The sequence below is a fragment of the Trichechus manatus genome, unplaced genomic scaffold (genome assembly GCF_000243295.1).
Source record: "Trichechus manatus latirostris isolate Lorelei unplaced genomic scaffold, TriManLat1.0 scaffold00024, whole genome shotgun sequence".
Lineage (NCBI taxonomy): Eukaryota > Metazoa > Chordata > Mammalia > Sirenia > Trichechidae > Trichechus > Trichechus manatus.
This window is the reverse complement of record NW_004443960.1, coordinates 15875540-15900622: the sequence shown is the minus strand read 5'-3', so window position 1 is coordinate 15900622 and position 25083 is coordinate 15875540. Positions and strand designations below refer to the sequence as shown.

General features: G+C 46.9%; 1 protein-coding gene across 1 annotated transcript in view; it reads right to left on the bottom strand.

Annotated features, from left to right (window-relative positions):
- The window catches only part of XYLT1 (xylosyltransferase 1), a gene marked incomplete at its 5' end in the record, with an annotated part of 369697 nt that overhangs the window by 279776 nt on the left and 64838 nt on the right, over positions 1–25083 (bottom strand). The gene's annotated exons all lie outside the window — the stretch shown is intronic.

Here is a 25083-nt window from a genome sequence, read left to right as displayed (position 1 = left end):
GTTGCGGCCACCGTGTATTTTAAGTGCCTTTGGGGTCATCTTCCAGCTCTACATTGGACAATAGTCTGTGGAGACCCATAGGGATTTCATTGGCTAATTTTTGGAAGTAGATTGCCAGGCCTTTCTTCCTAGTCTTAGTCTGGAAGCGCCATTGAAATCTGTCCACTATGGGTGACCCTGCTGGTATTTGAAGATACTGGTGGCATAGCTTCCAGCATCACAGCAACATGCAAGCCACCACAGTACGACAGACTGACAGACAGGCAATTATGTCTCTCTTATCTCTGAGCTTTCTCATTCCTCTTCGAGTTCATAATGGCAGGGGCTGTGTCTTGCCCATCACTGTTCTCCCTGAGCCAGAGAGGAGGCCTGATATATGGTCCACACGCTGCAAATGTTGCCTTCGAATGGTAACGATGGTAAGATGAATAGTTTAAACAAAAGGAGCATTTAAATGTTAAGAGTTGAATTAAGAAGTGGCTTCTGTCACGAGGAGAGAGTAGTGAGAGTCTTTCAAAATTGCAGGCCCTGGAGACAGGCCAGGGTATGTTTTCCAACTCAGCTCCTTTCTAGCTGTGTGACCTTAAGCAAAGGTCTTAACCTCTTTGAGCCCCACCACTCTCATCCCTAAGGGGGATAATAATACTAGAACCACCTCAGGGGGTTGTTGTGAAGATCACAAGAGCGAATCACATATGTAAAGCACTTGGCATGGAGCCCGGCTTCAGAGAAAGTATTTAGGAAATGTTCACGATCATTGGCAAGCCACCTACAAGGATGGCCAGGGCACACATCGGAGCTTGTGGGGGGGGGGGGATGGCCCCACGGACTGGTCAGCTCTGGGCCCAGTGTATCAAAATACCTTTCGCCTGGAATCAGTTCTGACTCATGGTGACCCCTGCGTGTTTCAGAGCTCTACAGGGTTTTCAATGGCTGTAATCTTAAAGTGGATCACCAGGCCTTTCTTCCATGGCACCGCTAGATGGATTTAAATCACCAACCTTTCGGTTAGTAGGCAAGCACAAATCATTTGCGTCACCCAGGGACCTTCGTATCAAAATAAAGCTGACCAAAGTGAAGGATGCGGGCTGTACAATAAACCTCAGATAAATAGGTGACCTTGTCCATTTTTTCCTTTACTTTCTACCACATTCTAAAAGACCCTGGGGCCCTTCTGGTTCTCAGCTAGCCAGGCCTGGTTTTAGGGGGCTGTGAGACAAGACGTCACCAACTAGCCACCCACTAGCTGCATCTGGCTCTCAGGTATATTTCGTTTTGGCCTGCAAAGCATTTTTAAATTTTTCAATTAGTCACCAATGTTTAAACCTCAGGAGATGACACGTTCAAATCCTGCATGTCCAACCTTCCTTGAAAATCAGAAGACTTGGCCACATTGGGTCCGCATTTTCAGAGCTGAAAAGCAACTGTCTGCTTTAGAGGAGGTGTGGGTGGCCCAGCCCCTACGTGGCCTCTGTACCTACCCACCCTTTCTCACTGCCTGCCCTGCCCACCGAAGACATCCAACTCTGCAACCCCTGCCCTGGCAAAGGAAGGCATCTGGCCAGGAACCCGCACCCTTCGGCTGTTTTATCTAGCCAAGTGGTCAGCTAGAGGCAGGGAGCAGCTCTGAGTCTTAGTAAAAATCTGTACTCCAAACCCACCTGACTTCTCTTTGACATCACCGATATGTAAAGGCACGGATGAATAAAGCGTTCTGTTTAATAATAAACTAACCGTGTCTTTGCTGCCTGTCTCACGGAGGAGGCTAAAAATAAATCACTCGTGGCAGAGCAGATCAAGCCTCACCTGACACAGGGGTGTCAGGTGGTGCTGGCGTTTGCCTAGCGTCAGGCCAGGAAGAATTCCTGATGTCAGGTTAATGCGGCATCCTTGCGGGAAGCAGGAGGTGCCAGGAGACCCGGCCTGAAAGTTCTCTGAATTCATTCGCCGCCCAAAGAGCACAAGGTGGAGCAGAGATACAGTCAGATGAAATGACAAGCCTATTCATGTCACCTTTGTGTCTCATCTGAAGTATCACTTTTTCATAGAGGTGACATAGACACTGACCTATTAAGAGTAGGCCCCCATGCCCCATCCCTATCTTAGTAAAACATAAAGACACACATGCGTGTTGTGTGTGCATGAATACACACCTACACACACAAGTACACACATATGCACGGCCACACATACACTCACGCATATACACACATACATGCACATGTGCACGTATACACATACACAGGTACACATACACACAGGAACACACAGACGCACGCTCCACTGTCTGCTTCCTCTCACAAGCTGCGACATCTCATTTATTCCTTCTCTTGTGCACTGTCTCGCTTCAACTAGAACAGAAGCTCCAGGAACACCAGGGTCTTGTCTGATTCGTTGGACTGTGAAGCTCGATGGCTCACCCCGCATTTGGCACAAAACAGGCCCTCACTGAAAATTTACCAGATCCATCTCTGACACCATACACGGTATCCTGTTACATTTCCAGTCTTCCAAAGCTTGCACACTATTTTCCTGATTGTTGCCATATTTCTCTACCACCGTACAGTGATTTACTATTTTATTCAACCAACTCTCATTTTTTTCAACTGAAATACATCTGTTCAAGAACAAAACTTCATGGAGTACACTTGGGCAGGAGAGAGACACCTGTGTAAGACAAGCTTTGGAGCAGACCATCTCATATCAGCAGTGTGACCTTGGACAAGTCAGTTGACCTTTTTGAGCCTCAGTTTCCTCATCTGCGAAACAGGACTAATGATAACACCAAACGCAAACAGACGCTGTTAAGGGTAAACTGAGTTAACACATGGAAAGCTAATTCACGGCAAGTGTTTAGAACAGTGACTGGCACACAGTAAGCTTGATATGATTACTATTCATATTAGTATTCATATTATTTATGAAGAAATACTATCACTTACCATAATAAATATTAAACAAGAATTTCATTTATGTAACAGCTAAAAAACATTTTTGGAGACACAGGCTGAGTCCCTGCTTTGCCCTAAACCAGATGTGAGAAGAACCCCTGCCCAGGCCCCCAACTCCCCATCTTTCAAATGAGGATGCTGGGCTGGACATTCTGCGATACCATCCATCTTCTAGCTCTGATTCTCTGATTCCCAATCCATTGATGACCCTACCTCTTAAAAGAAATAAAATTGGAAAGCCTGAATCTACACAATGGGGGAGCAAAAGGGAGGAGCCGGGGTGGGGGTGGGGTAAGAGGGGATTATTCACATTCCAAAAGAATTTGTTTTTACCACAGGATTAACGGCAGAGTTGGCTTTAAATAGCAGTTTAAGCCTTGTTTATGGATTACTAAATACTTGATGGAGAGGCTGAGGGGCCCAGGAACTTGGAGCAAAAGCAAGCTTCGGCCCGGCCAGAAATGAAAAGGTATGCATGTTTTCTTTGCAATTACAATAGCTACCAACAGGAGAAACGACTTTGCTTCAAAGAGCCAGATTCCTACGCAAGCACATCCATCGCATTAAAGATGGTGCACCTGGACCCATGGGCCAGTTCACAGCAGTCATCAGCACATATATACATTTAAGCCCCTCCTATGAAAACGTTGTCCCTGGGTGGTGCAAACAGTTAAACACTTGGCCGCTAACTGAAAGGTTGAAGGTTCAAGTCCACCCAGAGGCACCTCGGGAGAAAGGCCTGGTGATCTACTTCCCAGAAATCAGCCACTAGAAAACCCTATGGAGCACGGCTCTACTCTGATACACATGGGGTCGCCACGAGTTGGAATCAACTCGACGGCAACTGGTACTGGTATAAAAACATTGATAATTTAATTTGTTAAATTTATGAAGCACCTGTAATGGACCAGGCACTGTTGAGCATGTTACATATATTATTTCATCTAATCCTCACAGCAACCCAATGAGGCGGGTATAATTGTTACCATCATCTTATAGATGAGGAAACTGAGGCTGAGAGGTGACAGGACTCCCCCACAGCAAGAAGACGGCAGAGTTGTTATTCAAGTCAAAGTACTCCAGTCAATTCCAACTCCCGCAACCCCATGGGTGTCAAAGTAGAACTGTGCTCCATAGGGCTCTTCAAGGCTGTGACCTTTCAGAAGCAGATCACCAGGACTTTCTTCCGAGGCACCTCTGGGTGGGTTAGAACCACCCACCTTTCAGTTACTCTTTGAGTGCTGAACTGTTTGCGCCACCCAGGGACTCTTCATGAACCAAGTCCTGAAATTGGATTCTAAAAGACAGGATCCGTACCTCAAGGAGGATACAGAAGATCAGCTGGGGAGGTCAACGGTTACAAGGAAGTATAGTAAACACTGCGAGAGAGACCTTTGCGGGAGCAGAGGAAGGGGGTACCTAGGGTCCAGGAATGTCCGAAGCCAGACCCCCAGACATCAGTCCACACAAGCTTCTCTAAACATTCAAAGCCCAGATTCCTCTCCTTCAAACTTAATGCTAGGGGGGCACTCTCACTGGGGGCCTGATCATAACTTCCCTCCTGAGCACAAACCAGTCTGTCCTCGGGGACCGCACCTCCAAAAGGTGGGCCATGGGCCTGACAGGTGACGAGACGGAGAGGAACTCTGTTGCGGGGTCTCCCGGCACTGACACTGACTTCCCAGGCTACCTGAGCTCTCCACACTGCCTCATTTTCCTTCCTTGAAAAATGGGGCTATTAGCTACCCCCCACCTTCCTCGGCAGGGAAGCGCTGGTGATTAATTAGCTAACATCTGTGACGCACTCCCAGCTTTCTGGAGAAGGGCACCTTGGGAGAGGAGCTATAAAAACACGGAGGAGGAGGCTATTATCAGCGCAATCATTATTATCGTTTTCATCATAACACACTCTTGCCTAAAGACCTGCAGTGGCTCCCCACTGCCCAAAGATGGCGGTTCCCCACTGCCTAAAGATGGCGGCTCAGTTAGCAGCCTGGCAGCCAAGGCCACCGTGCTGCCCTTCTGTCCTCTCCCTTTCCCATCTCCAAACATTTGTACTAGACAATCTTCTATGCAGCGAGTCCTTCCCACCTCCCCCATCTGATCCATCCTCCAAGGGAGCAGCTCCGGTCCTGCCTGGTCCAAATACCTTCCCCAACATCCAAGCTGGAAAGTGAACACCTGCTGTGCCTGTTTCCACTGCTGACCCTTTTACTGTTCTCTCCGGGAAGTTTTTATTAGTAGGACACATGGGTGCACGCAAAGTAGTGGTCTTCACGATTGTCTCTCTTCAAAGGGTATAAAATGAAGATGCTACACACACTGTCCACTCCCTTCCAACTCGAACACACCGTGCATGATTCGATATCTTCTTACATCTCCAACCAGATGATAAGCACATTGAGGGTGAATGGAGGTCAGGTAATGCCCAAAGCTCCAACAGCACAAGCACGGATACTGGGCTGGACAGACCCGAACTCCAGTCTCCATTCTATCTCTTACCATGTCACTGAGCCCTGACTCCCTCCTCTGCAGAATGGGGAGCATCATAATTCATCATAATACATACCAAGAGGGCCACAGTGTGGATTCAATGGGATAATGCACAAGTAGAAAAACTCAATAAACACTGTTCTTGTTAGTTGCCTTCAAGTCGGCTCCAACTCATGTTCTATAAAAACAGAACAAAATGTTACCCAGTCCTGTGCCATGGTATGCTCCAGTCCATTGCTGCAACCACTGTGTATTTTGAGTGCCTTCCAACCTAGGGGCTCATCTTCTAGCACTATATTGGACAATATTCTGTTGTGATCCATGGGGTTTTCATCGGCTAATTTTCAGAAGCAGATCATCAGGCCTTTCTTCCTAGTCTGTCTTAGTCTGGAAGCTCCAGTGAAACCTGTCTACCATGGGTGACACTGCTGGTACATCTACTCCTCACTTATCGACTATCTCGTTACCCAACATTTCACATTTACAACAACAGTAAAAAATCTACTATCCGGCTATTTTGCACATTAATAACATATGTCTGGCAGTAACGAATGCCAAGGTGTGAGGCAAGAGCAATGCTGGGTGGGACAGTTAAAGGTATATGTCAACTTAGACAGGCCATGATTCTCAGTGGTTTGGCAGTTATGTAATGATGTAGTCATCTTCCATTTTTGTGATCTGATGTAGTCATCATCCACTTTCACATACTGCCAATTTTCACCTAACGGCTTGGTCTCTGGAACCTAAGCCTGTCGATAACTGAGGAGTGGGTATATCTGAAATACTGGTGGCATAACTTCCAGCATCACAGCAACATGCAAGCACCACAGATGTTGGTGGTAATAACACTAGCTCCTTTTATTTTCGTTAATTACTGTTCACTTTCAGTATAATATAGAAGGATAACTATTAGAGCCAGAAGGTAGAAAACGGGGTAGCGAATGGGCTAGAGACATTCTAGAGCTGTTATGCAGACAAATATGTAGCTTGGTTGCGGGTTCACATTTAGCCAGCTTGGGCACAAGATTCCACTGACTCTCACTGAACTTGTTGTCTACTCGGCCCCAGGACATTTTCATATCATCTTCTCTTAAGCAACTGGGGTCTTAAGCCTAAAAGCCAAACATTCAACCCATTCTCTGGCCATTGTTTAAGTTATTAAAAAAAAAAAAAGTGAAATATACAACCCGCCAGGCTCAAAGCAACGTGAGGGTACCGAAGTCAATGAAAGAACCACTCACCCTCGTACTCAACTTCCCCCAAGAATCAAAGGGGATGGGCTACAACACAGGATGGGGAGGCAGGAGTTAAATAAAATGGGATGCTTAAAATTCCCTACTAACTTTTTATCCTCTGCTATAATCAGTGGCACGCAACCCTGTTTTAAATTTACCGACAGCTTTTTAAGCTGCCACCCAGCTCTCAAGGTATTTTTAGTCAAGTAGAAATTCATTTAGAGCCTTAAGTCAGGAAATGGAAGCATGTCAGGTGCTGCTCTTAGAGGATTCCGGTCATGCCCTTTGTCTCACTACCTCTCATTTGCACACAATTAAATAATCACTTCACCCCGCACTTCTTCAGCATCTTTAGCTTCTCCCCACAGAGTCAAAAACGCCAGGGAAGTCAACTCTAGGCTTAAGAGATCTGTTCTTAATCCGAACATCATTTCCACCAGCAGGAAAGGACTTGGTGGGGGAGGAGGTTACCAAACCAAAAGAGAACAAGTTCCGCTTTCCCATTCCAAACAGACGTATCCAATAAGGCTGTGGCAATATGCATGCCCAAGCTGCGAGAAAGAGCTAGGGAGGCAAAGGAGGAAGGAAATTAAAACAATACTGCTGGGCTTGAAGCAACTTGAGGGTACTCAAGTCAGTGAAAAAATCACTCACCCTAGTACTCAAGCCAAAACTTCAGGAGTCACCCTTGATTCCGCTCCCCCATAGCCAATCCATCTCCAGTCCATCTCCAACCCACTAGCAGGTCCAACAGATCTACCGTTAAGTCACATCCAGAACCTGTCCATTTCTGATCTTGACTGCTAGTATGCTAGTCCAAGCCACGGCCGTCTCAGACCGCAAAACCCATTCACTCCCATGGTGCCTTCTCCACCCAGCAGCTGGAGGGATCTTTATAAAATCATAGGCTACATAATCCAAAACCAAACCAAACCCATTGCCACTGAGTCGATTTCGACTCACAGTGACCCCAGAGGACAGAGAACTGCCCCACAGTCTGCAATCTTTACAGAAGCAGACTGCCACAACTTTCTCCTGCGGAGCAGCTGGGGGTTTGAACCACTTAACCACTGCGCCACCAGCGCTCCTTAAACCACATAATCCCAGGGCTCCTGAAACCACATAATACGTACAAATAAAACAAAGCAAAACAAAATAAACCCATTGCCATCAAGTGGATTCCGACTCCTGGGGACCCCAGGTGTTACAGAGTAGAACAGCCCCACAGGGTTTTCTTGACTATAATCTTTACAGAGGAGGTTCCTGGGTGGTGTCAACGTTTAAGCACTTGACAAGCCGAAAGGTGGGTGGTTCAAACTCACCCAGAGGCACCTTGAAAGACAAGCCTGGCAACCTGCTTCCGAAAGGTCACAGCCTTGAAAACCGTATGGAGCACAGTTCTCCTCTGACACACATCGGGTGGTCACGAGTTGGAATCGACTCAATGGCAACTAACAACAACAGCAACCTTTACGGAAGCAGGTGCCAGTCTTTTCTTCTGCAGCGCTGCTGGGCAGCTTTGAAACACCAACCTTTGTAGTCGAGTTAGCAGTCAAGTGACAATTTACACGGACCTTGCTATGTGCCAGGCGCTGTGCCAAATGTGCTCTTTGTACTGCTTCATCTAACCCTTTCAACCCCTCTGCAGGTTAGCTTTTTACCTGTAGTAGTGGTCGAGTGCAAACCATTTGTGCCACCTAATACACACGATAACAAATCATAAATCAAACATACCATCCAGGGCGTCATACCTCATTGGGAAAAAAACCAGTCTGTACTTCTCACTCTGGACTGCAAAGCCCTACAGGATTTTGCTCTGGTCATCTCTCAAACTCGTCTCACACTATTCTTCTCTCCTCACTGACTCCTGGACAACATGCATGACGCTTCCGAGCCTCCATGACCTCCCGCCAAGGGGCGCAGCCATTTCTGGAAGTAACTAAGGCCATGTATAAGTCCAGCGTGGCATGGTGATGAAGAGCTCTGGCCAGGAGGCCAGACTGCCTGGGTTCGAATCCCAGCAATGCCACTCACTAGCTGTGTGCCCTTGGGCACATTATTTAACCTCCCTGTGCCTCAGTTTCCCCACAGGTAAAAAGCTAACCTGCAGAGGGGTTGAAAGGGTTAGATGAAGCAGTATAAAGAGCACATTTGGCACAGTGCCTGGCACATAGCAAGGTCCATATAAATTATCACCATCATTATGAGTACTCAGTAATTCACTTTAGTTCTGCTGACAAGGTACAGGACAGCACAGATGCCCCAGTTAAACACAGGCCAAAACTTCTAAGGCAGAGAAATTACCAGAAGATCATTTGCATTACAGAGCCTTCCCATCGGGGCTCCTTCAAATATAGAGAAATCTCCAGGAGGGCTTTTAAAGTAGGCATCAATTTACTATATTGACATGAAGTCTTCAGAGACCCTTGGGGAGGGACCCAGACTGAGTATGTCCTCTTTGTCATTCTCATCTGCAGAGACTCCGCGTGTGAGTTCCTCCTGTCAGCCTCGGAGGCTGTGATGGCTCACAGGGCACCACAGCAGAGAGATCAAAGCTGTGGTGGGTCTGCCAGGTTTTAGGGCCACCATCAGACCCAGATGTTCAAAAGAGGCCCGCTGCAAGTCCAGACCAGAGCTTCCCACCTCCAGGGGTAGCCTGCCAAACTACGGGCACAGAGAGACAAAAGGTTTGCCCAGAGAAGTCGGCTGGCATATCCCTGCTGCAGGCCGGCTATCACGGCTGGTTTGGAAATGATGCATCTATACCCGTCCCATGTAGGGTTTTCTTGGCTGTAATATTTATGGAAGCAGATCACCAGGTCTTTCTCCCTCACAGCCACTGGGTGGGTTCAAACCACCAATCTTCCGGTTAGCAGCTGAGCACTTAATCATTGCACCACCAGAGCTCCTTACATACCCACCCCGGAAAGGTTTGCAAACCGGAAACAAAGCCTGTCGCTTACTCAGAGATGGCTGAGCACATCCTGTAAGTCAGTGCCTGGGCTGGGCACCACGGAGACATGAGAGGGAGAGAAGCAGCCTGCTGTCAATGTCAGATAAGCAAACAGTTTGCTTTAATATGGCGCACAAGGAATGGTGCACAAGGTCAGCTCTGCCTGCCATGAGCTGTATCAGAGTGAGTGTGGGCAAGCTGCTTAACCTCTCTGAGCCTCAATCTCTTTATCTGTGAAATGGGGGTAGTAGTAATACCTTCCACGTAGGCTTGTTGTGAGAACTGAGTAAATACAGAAAAAGGGCTTAGAACAGCTTCTTGCACCCAGTAAGTGCTCAATGAATGTTCTGATTCTCAGGTGTAGTAGTAGACTGCTTTTAAGGGGCTAAGTCAGGGTGTGAGGGTAACGCATAGGAGAGGCATCGAACTCAGAGGTCAGCAAACAACTACGGGTCCATGGGCCAAATCCAGCTGGTAGTGACCTGTTTTTGTAAATAAAGTTTTATTGGAACACAGTAATGTCCATTCATTTATATACTGTTTCTGGCAGCTTTCACACTGCAAAGCCAGTGAGTAGTTTCTGAGGAGATGGAATATTCCAGAATGCCTAAAACATTTACTATCTGGCCCTTTAAGAAACAGTTTGCTAACCCCCCAATCTAGCTCAAATTGGTAGAGACGAGATCACGGAAGGTTTCCTGGACGAGATAACAATCTAACTTTTCCTTGGTCAGTATTAATTCCTGCTTTTCACCAAGTTCTCAAAGCAGATGCTTAGATTAGCAGGTCCAGGTAACGGAAAGGAAGCAAGTGATGCCACCAACTTCTGTATCAAATTCTACAGCAGAAGCCACAAACTGGTGGTTCACGGAGTCAAAGATAGTTGGCAAACCTGTTCTGTATGGCTCTCACTGTGTTTAAAAACATTTGAGCCAACAATGAACTACTGGGACACCATCTCATGGCAATCTGCCTTTCTGGCTTCTATTAAAAATTCTGAAGATCTGGCAACACTTCCCACCAAGTGACAACTGGCTGGGGCCGTGGCTGCCTTTTTGATGGGGTGCCTGCCCTCAGTTTAGCAGGATCCACACCAGACCTGCTTCGTTCACTGGGATCGCCTGCCTGGTCTCTGTACAGTTCAGTGTCTACGCCCTTCTCGCCATTGCTTTTAAGGGCTTTTCACACATATTCTTTGGCCCCCTACCAACCCACGAGGTGGGCAAGGCAAGGATGATTATCACCACTTTAAACCCATAAAACCCACTGCTGTCAATTCCAAATCACAATGACCCTACAGGACAGAGAAGAAACACCCGCCAGGCGTTATGCTTTATGGAAGCAGGCTGCCACATCTTTCCGTTCCGGGGCGGCTGGTAGGTTCAAACCGCTTAACCACTGTGCCACCAGGGCTCCTTAGCACCACTTTACAAGTGTGAAAATTGAGGTTCAGAGAGGTTAAGTGACTTCCCTAAAGGTACTCAGCTGAGAAATGATACAGCTGGACAGGAGCTAGGCCTTCAGACATATAAACAGACAAAAGAATCAGCAATTGCTATGATTTTTCTAGAGCATATCATGGTTTGCGGAGTTCTTTCACCTGTCGGTATACTAGAGAATTACTACAGAATGCAGAAGATCTTGGAACCACGCAGACCGAGTAAATATTAAGGAGCACAGGGTCACCAAAGGATTAATGAGGCAAGAGGTGAAGGTTCTGGAAAAATAAGGACAAGAAGTAGATAGGTCTCAGAGGTCAGAGCTGACAAATCTACTGGATCCAACAAGCACTGATTAAGCACCTACTATGTACTTCGTCCCTGGGTTGTACAAATGGTTAATGTGGTCACCTACTAACTGAAAAGTTGAGAGTTTGAGTCCCCAGATGTGTCTTGGAAGAAAGACCTGGTGGTTTATTTCTGAAAAGTCAGCCATTGAAAACCCGGTGGAGCACATTTCTACTCTGACACACACGGGGTTGCTACGAGTCAGGGTCGTAGTCACTGGTTTACTGGTGTGCTTGGCGCTGGAGGTAGAACACAGAAGGAAGCCTGCTTCCCCTTCTAGGACTCACAATCTCACCGGGAGGGTGTTACCTGCACAACAACACAGGTCGATTGTGTTCCTGGCAAGACTGAACGGCAGCCAGGGCTGAAATCTTGGCGGGGCAAGTGGTTGATCTAAGGGCTCACTCAGAGCACTGGTGGATATGTGGATAGATGTGAGCAGATATGAGAGGTTTCTTTCAGGTGGGATGGTGGGGCAACACAGGCTTTTGGATAATTTCCTCAAAGGGACAGGGAGTTGAGATCTCAAGGCCCTCTTGAGTCTCTGCCGAATGAGGCCAGGCCAGGGGAAGAACAAAGGCCTGGGTTCTCCCTGGCCTTTCTGAGCACAACGAGAGTCCCAAGAAGGTTCTCATGCTGCTAAAGAGGCTGCTGAGGGTGGAAGGAGGGGCGTGGACAACTGCAGGCACCCAAGACCAAAACAAGGAAGAGAAGCCCATCTCCTTTTCATTACACTGTGGAAAACAGAAAACTCAATTTATTTAAGAACAAACAGGCTTTAACCTGAAGTCCACTCTCCCCTCGATGACTTCTCAGCATCTACATGCAAGAACTGCAGCCACATTACTGCCCGACCACACACTCCCAGGGATCTATATTGGCAAAATAATGGCATTTTCTCCACAAATTATCTCACAGCTGAAGTAATAACTTGTTTATAGATATGCCAATTCAGATCTCCATCCCCTTAACCTACCTCTGAAAGAAAAACAGCATCGTCCCCACAGCAAATGACAGCAGCTTAATCACCAGGTCCCCGTCCCTCCCCCCACCTCCCTGCCACCCAAGACTGTGCCTTTATTGATTTTAAGCCATTGACAGAGACTCTTTGGAAACTATGTTTTCACATCTCAGGTCGACATCCTCCTGCTCTGTTCAAATAAAATACACACTGCCAGAGATAAAGCAAATATTTCTCCAAGAAGGAAAAACAGAACCACGGAGTTTTAAACACAAGGACTAGGGACAGGAGCCAAGAAACTTTCCCAATGGTGGCCATCGAGTTAACTGGTCCTCGCCGGGGTTTGCATTTATTGATGCAACAGGAGAAGCACAGCCTCAAACTCTTTCTCGGCATCCAAAGCCTTTTCAGTCTAGAGCCATGTATGCAGTAAGGACAAGAGCCAGCAGGCGAAAGGAATGCTGGGAGCCACAATCAACCAGCAGTAGGTGCAGCTTAGTGTGTGCCCAGCACTGAGCTAGGTACTATGGTAAATAACAGATACAGTGCCTACCACCTTCTCAGAGGTTACAGTCTACCAGAGAAGACAGGCAGGCAAGCAAGCCAGCTACCAATGAAAGAAACAAAGTGCAGAGTTAGCGGAAGAGGGGTCCAAGGAGGTGACACTTGACCTGAGGCTTGAAGGATGACAAGGAGACCACCTTGGAAGAACAAAAAACAGGGGTCAAGCAGAGATAATGGTCCTCTTGTGCCAAGAGATACAACTTTGTCTTTGGAACAGAAAGCAAGCCAGGCTGGCTTGATTGGAGACAGTGAGGAGGAAGAGTAGATGGAGCTGAAAGGTGGGGAGAGGCAGAAGGTGCCAGGTCAGGAGTTGGGATTCTATTCTGAATGCATTGAGAAGCCACTGCGAAGTTACAATCAGGGGAATGCTATAATCCAGTTCTGTCTCTCTCATGCACACGCATGTGCTTCTCTTCTAAAATGTATTCTTCAAAGCTGATTCGACATTGTTGTTGTTGTAATTAATCTATTGCCGTTGAGTTGATTCTGACTCATAGTGACCCTATAGGATAGAGGAGAACTGCCCCATACGGTTTCCAAGGAGTGGCTGGTTGATTCAAACTGCCGACCTTTTGGTTGGCAGCCGAATGCTTAACCACTGTGCCACCAGAGCCCCTGGTTGTAATTAGTTGCTGTCAACTTAGCCCCAAACTATGGCGACCCCGTGCACAACATAATGAAACGCTGCCCAGTCCCATGCCATCCTCATGATCGGTTGTGGATCGGACTATCGTGGTTGATAGGGTTTTCACTGGATGATTTTCAGAAGTAGATCACCAGGCCTTTCTTCCTAGTCTGTCTTAGTCTGGAAGCTCTGCTGAAACCTGTTCAGCATCATAGCAACACGCAAGCCTCCACTGACACAAGAGCGGTGGCTGTGCCTGAGGTGCACTGACCAGAATTAAACCCTGGTCTCCTGCATGGAAGGTGAGAATTCTATCACTGAACCACCAATGCCTCCTTGACTACATGCAACTCTCCATGGAATGGAATCCATGTTCAACTCCACCTCAGTGTGCATGAATCCTTCTAGCTGATGGTTGGAAAAGCTGTGAGGGAGACAGTGCATTAGGACACTGACCTTTGGGCATGGGGGGATGCTGCAGTGGGAAAGGCACAAGAAAGCAAGGGTAGGGACTTCGGATCAACTTCCCAAACTCCCACCATTTGCCTTGAGGCTTCCGGAACCATGCAACATAGGGAGGAGCCACCCACTGCCATCAAGTAGATTCCAACTCATAGCAACCCTATAGGAAAAGGCACAACTATCCCCATAGGGTTTCCAAGGCTGTAATCTTTATGGAAGCAGACTGCCACCTCTTTCTCCCATGGAGCGGCTGGTGGGTTCAAACTGCCAACCTTTTGGTTAGCAGCTGAGTGCTTTAATCACTATGCCACCAGGGTTCCTTATAGGGAGGAGCAGTCTGCATGAAAACCCAGGAGGGACATCCTGCAAGTTCAATTACTGCCTGAATTTATACAGGGAGATATACTTATGGGTACATATTTAGCATTTTCAAGCATAAGTGGTGGGAAAATTTATGATTTTCCCCCAACAACCTCGCCAGGATGACTCTGAGTTTAGTGATGTAACTACTTGTAAGGCTCTACAACCGAGTCCCTTAAGGAGGAGCTACCTCCTTTAATCACTGATGGTTCAGTGATGGAATTCTTGCCTTCCATGCGGGGGACCCCAGTTCCATTCCTGGTCAATGCATCTCATGTGCAGCCACCAACCGTCTGTCAGTGGACAGTGCTGAGCACTATGATGCCGAACAGGTTTCCAGACTAAGGAGGACTAAGAGAAAGATCTGGTGATCTACTTCCAAACATCAGCCAATGAAAACTCTAGGGATCACAATAGTCTGATCTGCAACTGGTTGTGTTGTGTTGTGCATGGGGTCGCCATGAGTCAGGGCTGACTTCACTGCAACTAACTACAACCAGCACCTTCTTTAACATCCTTCTCGATGTTCCTGGGCGCACACTTTAATCTCTCTCTGCCTCAGTTCTCGAATCTGTAAAATATGGATAATAATAGCCCCACCTCAAGGAGACAGAGGAGTAAATAAAAGAATCCACTCGCATAATGCCTCACAACTGTTCAATGAGGGATTAGTGGCTGTGGTTGTTAATATTACTGTATCAACCTCCGCAGCATAAGGAGCAGTGGACATTTACTGCGTGGTTAGGAGCCCTGGTGGTGAAGCGCTCAGCTACCAACTGAAAGGTAAGCAGTTCAAACCCACCAGCCGCTCCGCAGAAGAAAGATGAGGCAGTCTGCTTCCATAGAGATTACAGCCTTAGAAACCATACGAGGCAGTTCTAGTCTGTCTTACAGGGTCACTATGAGTCGCAATCAACTCGATGGCAATAGATTTGGTTTTTGGTTACTTGCTAATTACTGCATACTTGAAAATTTATTAGGCAAAGAACTGAAAAGTAAAATAAATGCCATATGTTCAAAGATATTTACAACATTATGCAAAATCAACAAAAACATCTAAACATTCAACAGTGGGGGAAGGGTGGCACTAAGGCACATCAACTCAATGGAAAATGATGTACTCGTTACATTGACTAGTAAGGAGACCACAGAAGTGCTTTAGAAGTGTTTACAAAATGATATTAAGTGAATATGAGAAAGATAAAGTATACATTCTATAAAGGCAATGAGTGCAGATAAAGAAGGGAAGAGACTATAAAAAACATGAATATAGCGGTTAGGTTGGAATGGCGGGTCATGGGTACAGTTTTTAAAACATGGTTTAACATATAGGAAGACAAATTAAACTGTCTGCAGAAAGAATGTGATTCAAGCTCATCTGAGCTTAATTTGAAACATGCGATTGCTCTGTAAAGAGGCCAAGACACAGAAGCTCTCTCGGGCCTGGGACAGCAAACACATGCATGGGAGGTAACCTGCCCGTCATAATACTCTCCCGATACTGGGCTTGTCTCACTCTAGGTACTTGGGTGTCTTTTTCACTATATCTTATTTTCTAATGAATGCATAATTGACTAAATCATGGAACAGTTATTGAGCACCTTCTACGTGACAGGTTTGTACAGAATGGCCATCACTACAACTCCAAGAGTCGTCAAATTAAGAACAAAATACACAAAGATGGGCAAGTGAATGATGGTAACGGTGAAACAATAATAGGTCACATTTATTAATGCTTCCTATGTGCCAGGCATTGTTCTAAAGGTTTTATATGGATTGCCAGTTGCCACTGAGGCAATTCCAACTCATGGCGACCCCACGTGTGTCAGAGTAGAACTGTGCTCCACAGGGTTTTCAGTGGCTGATTTCTCAGAAGAAGATCACCAGGCCTTTCTTCGGAGGTGTCTCTGGGTGGACTCGAACCTCCAAACTTTCAGTTAGCAGCTGAGTGCATTAACCACTTGCACTCCAGGAACTCTTTTAATATGGATAATCCCCCTTCATCATCACATCCAACCACTGAGGCAGCTACAACTATTTGACAGATGAGGAAACTGATGCTCAGAAAGGGTGACTTGCCCAAAGCCACACAACCAATGGCAGGACCAGGATTTGAACCCGAGAATGTTCCTCCAGAGCCTGTACTCTTACCACCCCACCTTTGACGAAAGGCCATGAAAGGTGCTCACAGCAGGAGGTGAAAGGCCCCTTTCCCAGACGCCCACCCAGGAATGGCTCGCCCTCATCTCTATTTCAGACACAAGCTCTCTATTGAAAGCGGCCTCCCAGACCTCACGCCCCGAGGGGCAGCCTAAAACACCAGACGTGCCTTTAGGATGCCACGGCTGGCCGCTGAGGAGCTGTCCACTGGAGCCAAGTGAGGGACAAGAGGTTCTCTCTGTGCAGCTCAGACCACAGCCTTGGAGAATTATTTAAGGCCCACATGGGACACCGCAGTGACATCAGAAAGATCTTAGCTGGCGGGGGGAACAAGGAAAGGGTGGTAGGCATGCATGAGCCAGGCGGGGGGTGGGAGGACACAGGATGCAAAAAGGGACAACCCGCTTGCCCCCTCACAGGGGAGAGAGCAACTGGGCAGCCCCTGATGAAACCTGAAGAGTCTCTGACGCTGCCACTTTCCACCTCCAAAATCGAAGTGGTGGACCTTTTGTTAGAAAGCAAGAGAAAAAGCCAGCACGTTCCTGTCAAAGCCGAAGATGTGATGTGGGGCACAGAGACGTCACGCACGGATGCACTAGCCCACGGGCACAGTCAAATAGTGAAAGCAACAGGAGCTGGCACTTCGCAACCACCTACTTGGGGCCGGGTGTTGCCTCATTTAACCTTCCTCATGACTCGGGATCAAGTCGGCTGCAACTAACGACTACGCTGGGCGGTGAGGATGGTTACCACCCCCACTGGACAGGTTAGAGAACCGAGGCTTACTGGGGTGAAGTTGCCCTGTCAAGGTCACATGGGGAATAGGTAGCAAGGTCATCATTTAAATCCAGGCAGCCTGTCTCTCTCTTGTACACATTACATTAGGCAGTCTGTCCTCCTACAAACGCAAGCTGTTGTCAATTCTGACTTATGGCCACCCCATGTGTGCAGAGTAGAACTGCTCCATAGGGTTCTCAAGGCTGTGACCTTTTTTTTCTTTTTTATTACTTCTTTTTTTTTTTTTAATTGTACTTCAGGTGAAGGCTTACAGAACAAATAGCTTCTCATGAAACAGTGGTACACGTATTGTTTATGACATTGGTTAACAACCCCACAACATGTCAACCCTCTAACTTCTCAACCTTTTTTTTTTTTGGTGAAAATACACATAGCCAAAGATACACCATTTCAAAAATTTCTACATGCACTTTTCAGTGACATTGACTACGCTCTTCCAATTGTGCTGTTATTCTCACTTAAGATGAAGGCTTCCAGAGCAAAATGGTTTCTCATTTAACAGTTATTACAAATGTTGCCCTATGACAATGGTTAACAATCTCACATCAACAATATCCTTACTCAATCTTGGGTTCCCTATCACCAGTTTCCTTGTCCCCTTCTGCCTTCTGGCCCTTGTCACTGGACTCCTGTACCTCGTTAGTCTCATTTGGTTTTACGGGGCTGTCCACTCCCATGCTGAATGGTGAACCTCGGAGATAACTTCACCACTGAGCTAAAAGGGTGTCTGGGGGCCATACTCTCGGGGTTTCTCCAGTCTCCTTTAGGGCAGTAAATCCGGTCTTTTTTTTTTTGCCAGTTAGAATTATGTTCTACCTCCTTCTCCAGCTCTGTCCAGAACCCTCTGTTGTGATCCCGGTCAGAGCAGTCAGTGGTGGTAGCTGGGCACCATCTAGCTGTACAGGACTCAGTCCAGTGGAGGCCTTGGTAGCTGTGGTCCATTAGTCCTTTGGACTAATCTTTTCCTTGAATCCTGTTCTCTTCATTCTTCCTTGCTCCCAAAGGGAGTATCTTAGATGGCTGCTCACGGGCTTTTAAGACCCCAGACACTACTCACCAAAGTCGAACGTAGAGCATTGTCTTTATAAGCTGTGTTATGCCAATTGAGCTAGATGTTCCCCGAGACCACGAAGGCTGTGACCTTTTGGAAACAGATCGCCAGGCCTGTCCTCCAAGGCGTCTCTGGGGGATTTGAACTGCCAACTTGTTAGCTAGAAGTCTAGCGCTTAACCATTTGCGCCACCCAGGGACTCCTTTCACATATGCATGGGAATACACTTATGCATATACTGTGCACACAGCAACATAAACATACAAAAAGCAGACTCGCACACACGCAGACACACAGCGTGGCACTGAGGCATGAAGACAGGCGTACACACATACACTGAGAGCTGCAATAATGTCCACTTGTGCCCCATCTGTCTCCACTCAAGGGCCACCCCTCTGTACAACTCTGGGGGTTCCATTTGCACAGAATACCATGTATGCGTGCATATACTGTTCTGGTGGGATAACTCGGACTGGGACAATGGTATTTAGAGCCCCCTGGCTAAACAAATGGCCTCACTACCCCGCACCACCTTTCTAGACAGCTGCCATCACCCATTAACACCGGGGCTGTGCAGAGGAAGGGCTGAAGAGCACAGAGCCAGCTCCTGCTGCGGACTGAACGTGACACTTGTCAGCTCTGCCCAGGCAGCAGCACAACATGAAGCCCTATTTCTCCTGGAATCGGAGCCCTGCGTCCGCTTCAGCCCTCACTTTCACGTCTGTCTTCCCAACAGACACAAGGCCCGCTCAGTTCTGGAGAGCTGGCGTGGCTGCCAAGGCCCGTTGGAGGGAGAGGCCTTGAAAAGTCACTTTATAAAGCATCCCTGCTCATCGAAGCCAAGCCACGAGGCCTAAGCGGCTGACTTTCCATCCACCACACACCCCGCCCAAAGACGAGAGCCCTGCCACAGTCCACCCTTGTTCTGTGCCTGCTGGGAGCCCCGGGGAGCTGGAATTCACAGGGATGACATTGGAGCGTCCCTGGCACAAAACTTCACTTCTGGCCATCTTCCCTGGGGGCCGGAGCTTGCTGTGGGCAGCCGAGCCAGCCTAATGCAGGGACTGAAAGACACCCATTCTCTGTGGGGCCATCGGGAGCAGGGAGATGGCCAGGTGGAAACTAAAGAAGCCAGGCGTCCTGCCACCTGCAGTGGCTGAGACAGACTGGAGGGGAGAGAGGCCTTAAGCTGGGGTGTGACACCCGCAGAGGCCAGGCTGTGGGGCTCCTGGAGGGTGATGGGAACGAGAAGACTGGCAGAGAGGCAATGGGAACTGCTCTCTCCCTGGTGATAGGGGGATGAAGACTTTACGACCTTACCTATTCACGCACTCATTCGTCCATTCACTCTTTCAACAGATATTTACTGAGAACCTACTATGTGCCAAGTGTTGTCTAAGGCACTGAGACTACTTTGCTGTTAGTTGCAATCGAGTCAGCTCTGACTCATGGTGACCCCAAGTACAACAGAACGGAACGCTGCCCGGTCCTGTGCCATCTTCACAATCGTATGCTCGAGTCCATTGGTGCAGCCACTGTGTATTTTGAGTGCCTTCCAACCTAGGGGGCTCATCTTCCAGCACTATATCGGACAATGTTCTGTTGTGATCCATAGCATTTTCACTGGCTAATATTTGGAAGCAGATTGCCGGGCCTTTCTTCCTAGTCTGTCTTTGTCTGGAAGCTCCACTGAAACCTGTACACCATGGGTGACCCTGTTAGTATTTGAAATACTGGTGGTATAGCTTCCAGCATCACAGCAACACATAAAGCCATCACAGCATTGCAGTCTCCACACTCATGCCGCTTATTCTCCAAATTCTCAAGCTCTCCCCAGCCCTCCCCACAATTAATAGATGCATGCCCCATCACCTCCCCGCTCTGTGCCTCAGTTTCCTCATCTATGAAATGGGAATACTGACGAGATCTCTCAGAGAGTTCCTGTGAAGGTCGAAGGAGACAAGGTTTATAAAGGCAACAACCTGTCCTTGGATTCTGGAAGCCATCAAACCGCCCCCCTCAGTGTCCTAAACTAGATTGAGTTGGATTTCCATTACATGTAGGAAAGAATTCTGCCAGGAGAGCAGGAAAGAGAGCGAAGAAGACAAAAAGCAGGTTTGAGAAGGCTGCAGGGAGCTGATGAGTCACGTGCTCATCTGGAAAGCAGATGGGGAGACACGTGGAGCAAAGGGTCCCTGGGGAAAAGAAGCGGTACTCACGCCAACCTTCTCCAACCAGGCCTTAGAAGCTGGGGGTCAAAAGAGACCACAAGCTCAATTAGGACAGGGAAGAAGATGTTGAACAGCTAAGGGGTTCATTTAAAACAGAAAGAAAAGTGGCCTTTTCTTCCCTTTATTCATTCAAAAAACAATTTTGTGTGCTTAGAATAAGCTGGGCACTGGGCTGGGTGTGGCGCGTGCAACAGGAAAAGAAAACAAAAGCAGACAGACATGTCTCTTCCCTCAAGGGTCTTTTAGTCTCTCAAAAGTCATTGTTTTGTTTTTTTCACTCCTTTGCCTCTTTTTTCTCTTTGCCTATGATCTATGGGACTCCTGCTTAAATTAAAATCATGTGAGGGTCAGTGGGGAGTACTGACGTGGGAATCGGGCAGCTCTCCTTTCTCATCCAGGCTCTGCTACTTCCCGGCTGTCTTAGCTATCTATTGCTGCTATAGCAAAAATACCACAAGTGAATGGCTTTAACAAAGAGAAATTTATTCTCTCACAGTCTAGGAGGCTAGAAGTCCGAACTCAAGGCACCAGCTCCAGGGGAAGGCTTTCTTTCTCTGTGGGCTCTGGGGGAATGTGCTTGTCATCAGTCTTCCCCTGGTCAAGGAGCTTCTCAGCGCAGGGACACCGGGTCCAAAGGACATACTCTGCTCCGGGTGCTGCTTTCTTGGTGGTATGAGGTCCCTCTGTCTCTCTGCTCGCTTCTCTCTTGTATATCTCAGAAGAGACAGACTTAAGACAAAATTTAATCTTGTAGATTGAGTCCTGCCTCATTAACATAACTGCCTCTAATCTTGCCTCATTAACATCATAAAGGTAGGATTTACAACACATAGGAAAATAACATCAGATAACAAAATGGTAGCCAATCACACAATACTGGGAATCACGGCCTAGACAAGGTGACACTTATTCTGGGGGGACACAATTCAATCCATGACACTGTGTGACACTGGGCAAGTAATTAGCCTCTCTGAGCCTCAGTTAAAAGCCAGCTGCCATTGAGTTGATTCTGACTCATGGCGACCCTACATGTGTCAGAGTAGAATTCTGCTCCATAGGGTTTTCAATGGCTGATTTTTTGGGAACTAGATCACCAGACCTTTCTTCTGAGGCACCTCTGGGTGAATTCAAACCTCCAACCTTTCAGTTAGCAGCAGAGCATATTAACTGTTTACACCACCCAGGGACTCAAAGCCTCAGTTATCTGCCTGTAAAATGGAAATAACACCAATTTCTTTTTCAGGGATAAATGAGATTACCTGCTTTGTACAGTGCATAGGGAACAACTCACTAAATGATACACAGGAATACATTACAGACCCTCATGAAGGCTCCAGCAGCCAAAGCCTATGGACATCACAGCACGGCTCTTCCAGAGCCAACCTCAGCTTCCTCGTGGTTAAGATTCATGCTTGAGTTTCGTACTTGGGTGCTCACAATACCCTTTACTCTTAAATGTTCCCAACTGTTTATCCAATTTCCAGCATTAAAATGAATTATTCCTCTATTAAGCAAGACTCATTGGATGGGACCAGAATATCCTCGGTTGCTATATTTTTGACTGCTAGAAGAATACGAAATGTCAGATATTTGGGGGTATCAGAAGGCCCTCAAGTGACATGTCAAGCCCTGTTCTGAGTTCAGATGCCAGATTTAGACAGCACCGAGAACCCAAATTGGGCTCTAGAAATGGGGCCAAAGACTCTGCCCATAATGACTACATCAAAACTGGAGAAAGCCTTAGACAGGGGAAAAAAGATGCAAATTACAAAGACCTTCTTCAGAGCCACCTTCTAAAAGTGAACAGAAAGAGCCGGAAGCCGCTGATGTGTGCCAAAATTTCCTTCCTGGGAGCTAGAAGGAGTAACAGGTCAATTTCCAACTTGCAATTTAATTCTATTTCGAAGTTTACTGGAAAGCAGAAAACAAGAATGGGATTTGAGAGAGGCCAGCACACAGACAGCAGTTTCTAGACAAGGAGGAAATGGAAATACACACATTAGAAAAAAGAATTAATGCCTAGCAGCTTGGGTCCAACATATCTTGACAGCCCTGTAAGGTTCTATCACGCATAAGAGAGCTAGCAACGATGTGGGTCATGATGACCTTGAACCGCAGTCATTCTCCTGGCTCTGTCTTTAAGGACACAGATGGGGGCCAAATATTTGAGAAAGAATGCTCATTAAAATTGCTCAATTGCTTTTTTTTTTTTAGATTTTATTTTTTTGTTCTTGAGAATGTACACAGCAAAACATACCACAATTCTACAGTTTCTACATGTATAATTCAGTGACATTGATTACATTCTTCTAGTTGTGCAACCATTCTCACCCTCCTTTTCTGAGTTGTTCTTCCCTCATTACAATAAACTCACTGATCCCTAAGGTTCTTATCTAACCTTTTGAGTTGCTATTGTCACTTTGATCCTATATAGATAGTTCCTAAAAGAGCAAAATGCTCAAGGCCAACATTTTTTACTAGTTAAGCTAAACTATTGTTTGGTTTGAAGAATAATTCAGGGGATATTTTTTATTTAAAGTTTACGGTTTAAAGATTATCTCAGGGCAATAGTTTTGGGGGTTCATTGAGCCGCCACGGCTCCAGAAAGTCTGGAGTCCATGAGAATCTGAAATTCTGTTCTGCATTTTCCTCCTTCTGATCAGAATTCTTCTATAAAATCTTTGATCACAATGGCTCAATTACTTTTGAAGTACTGATACTTAAACAGCTGGTGTAAGTCAGAGCTTTAGTTGCAAACAACAGGCTCCACATTACCCAGTTCAGGCACAGAAAGAACATACTGACTGACAGCAGAACTCACAGGCTCTCTAGGACGACCAGAATCAAGCTTGGAAGCTCTACAGTAGAGGTTGCTGACTCAACAACACTGAGACTGGCCAGCAGAGACCCTGATACTGATGCTTCTGCAACTATGCTGAGTCCACACTGCCCAGAGGCCAGAACCCTGACTGCTGCCAGCTGCTCCAAAGCCAATCCCTCTATCACTGCTGCTCTTGTCGTTCTGGCGAGATTCTGTGCCAGTTGCTTCCACACTCCTCATGAAATCCTAAAACACTGATACGAATGGTATATTACAGCCTTAAGTGCACGGAGAGAAAAGGTACACAGTCCTGAGCATAACCAGCCACTTGCTGCTGTTGGTTCTCCGTTGCTCATCTCCACCATCACTGTCATTGGCACAAGGCTTCGTATGTATTCTACTGATTGCTGTAAATGTTCTAATAAAGAATGTGTTGTTGTTTGCTCAAAGTATGAACCTGGGCCTTGGAATCTAACTGCCTAGGTCTGAATCCTGCCACCTAGTCCTAACTCACTGGAAGACCTTGGGCAATTCACTCAACTCCTATCTCTAGAACGTGAATAATAAGAGCAATTTATCACAGCCTAGTTACGAGGCTTAGACAAGATCATTTAAGCCAAGCACTTACCACAGTAACATAAATTTGTGCAAAAATATTAGTTATAGTTGCTTTTGTTGATGTTGATAATGAAAATTAACATAATGCATTTCACCCACCTTCACAGAGCTAGTTTCTTGATGTTGTTGTGTGCCGTTGAGTCAATTCTGACTCACAGCGACCCCACAGGATAGAGTAGAACTGTCCCATAGGGTTTCCTAGGCTGTAATCTTTATGGGGAGCCCTGGTGGTGCAGTGGTTAAGAACTTGGCTGCTAACCAAAAGGTCAGCAGTTCGAGTCCACCCTATGGGGAAGCTCTACTCTGTCCTATAGGGTCGTTATGAGTCGGAATCCACTCAACGGCAACAGGTTTGGTTTGGATTTTTTTAATCTTTACGGGAGCAGATCACCAGGTCTTTTCTGCTGTGGAGCAGCTGGTGGGTTTTCATTTAACAGCCGAGCACTTAACCACTGTGCCACCAGGGCTCCTTAATTTCTTGATAGGAAATCATTAAAGCAAAGAGCTACTTCGTAAATGCAATTTTCTCCCAAATCAATTAATTCTATGGTATCAAATCAAATTATATTGTCCCACTCTCCAGGGAATGCTGGCATTATCACCTTGAGCTGCTAAAATGCCCAGCCATCAAAAAATTGCTTATAAGGCACCCCTGTCATTTCACTCCATGAAAGTGAAGCTTATTATTTTATGAAGAAGTCTTCTGGCCATGAGGCCGCATGACACTGAAGCGAATAAAATCACTTCAGAACAGCAGATAAAAACACCCCCTTGGTTGGCTCTGGGTTTGGGGATCACTGCTGAGGAGAGCAACTTTCCAAGACCTCCACTCTCTAGCAGCTCTGGATCAGCGAGGGCAGTGTGGTCCGATCTGCTTCAGCTTCATCCTGACAGAACGTCCAAACGCCTACCTGCCTTTCAGACTTGGTCAGGAACTCACAAATCCATCCAAGAAGAAAACCCAAGCGCCTTGGAAGCCTCCCGTCCAGGAGCAGTAGCCCACTTCACTGACT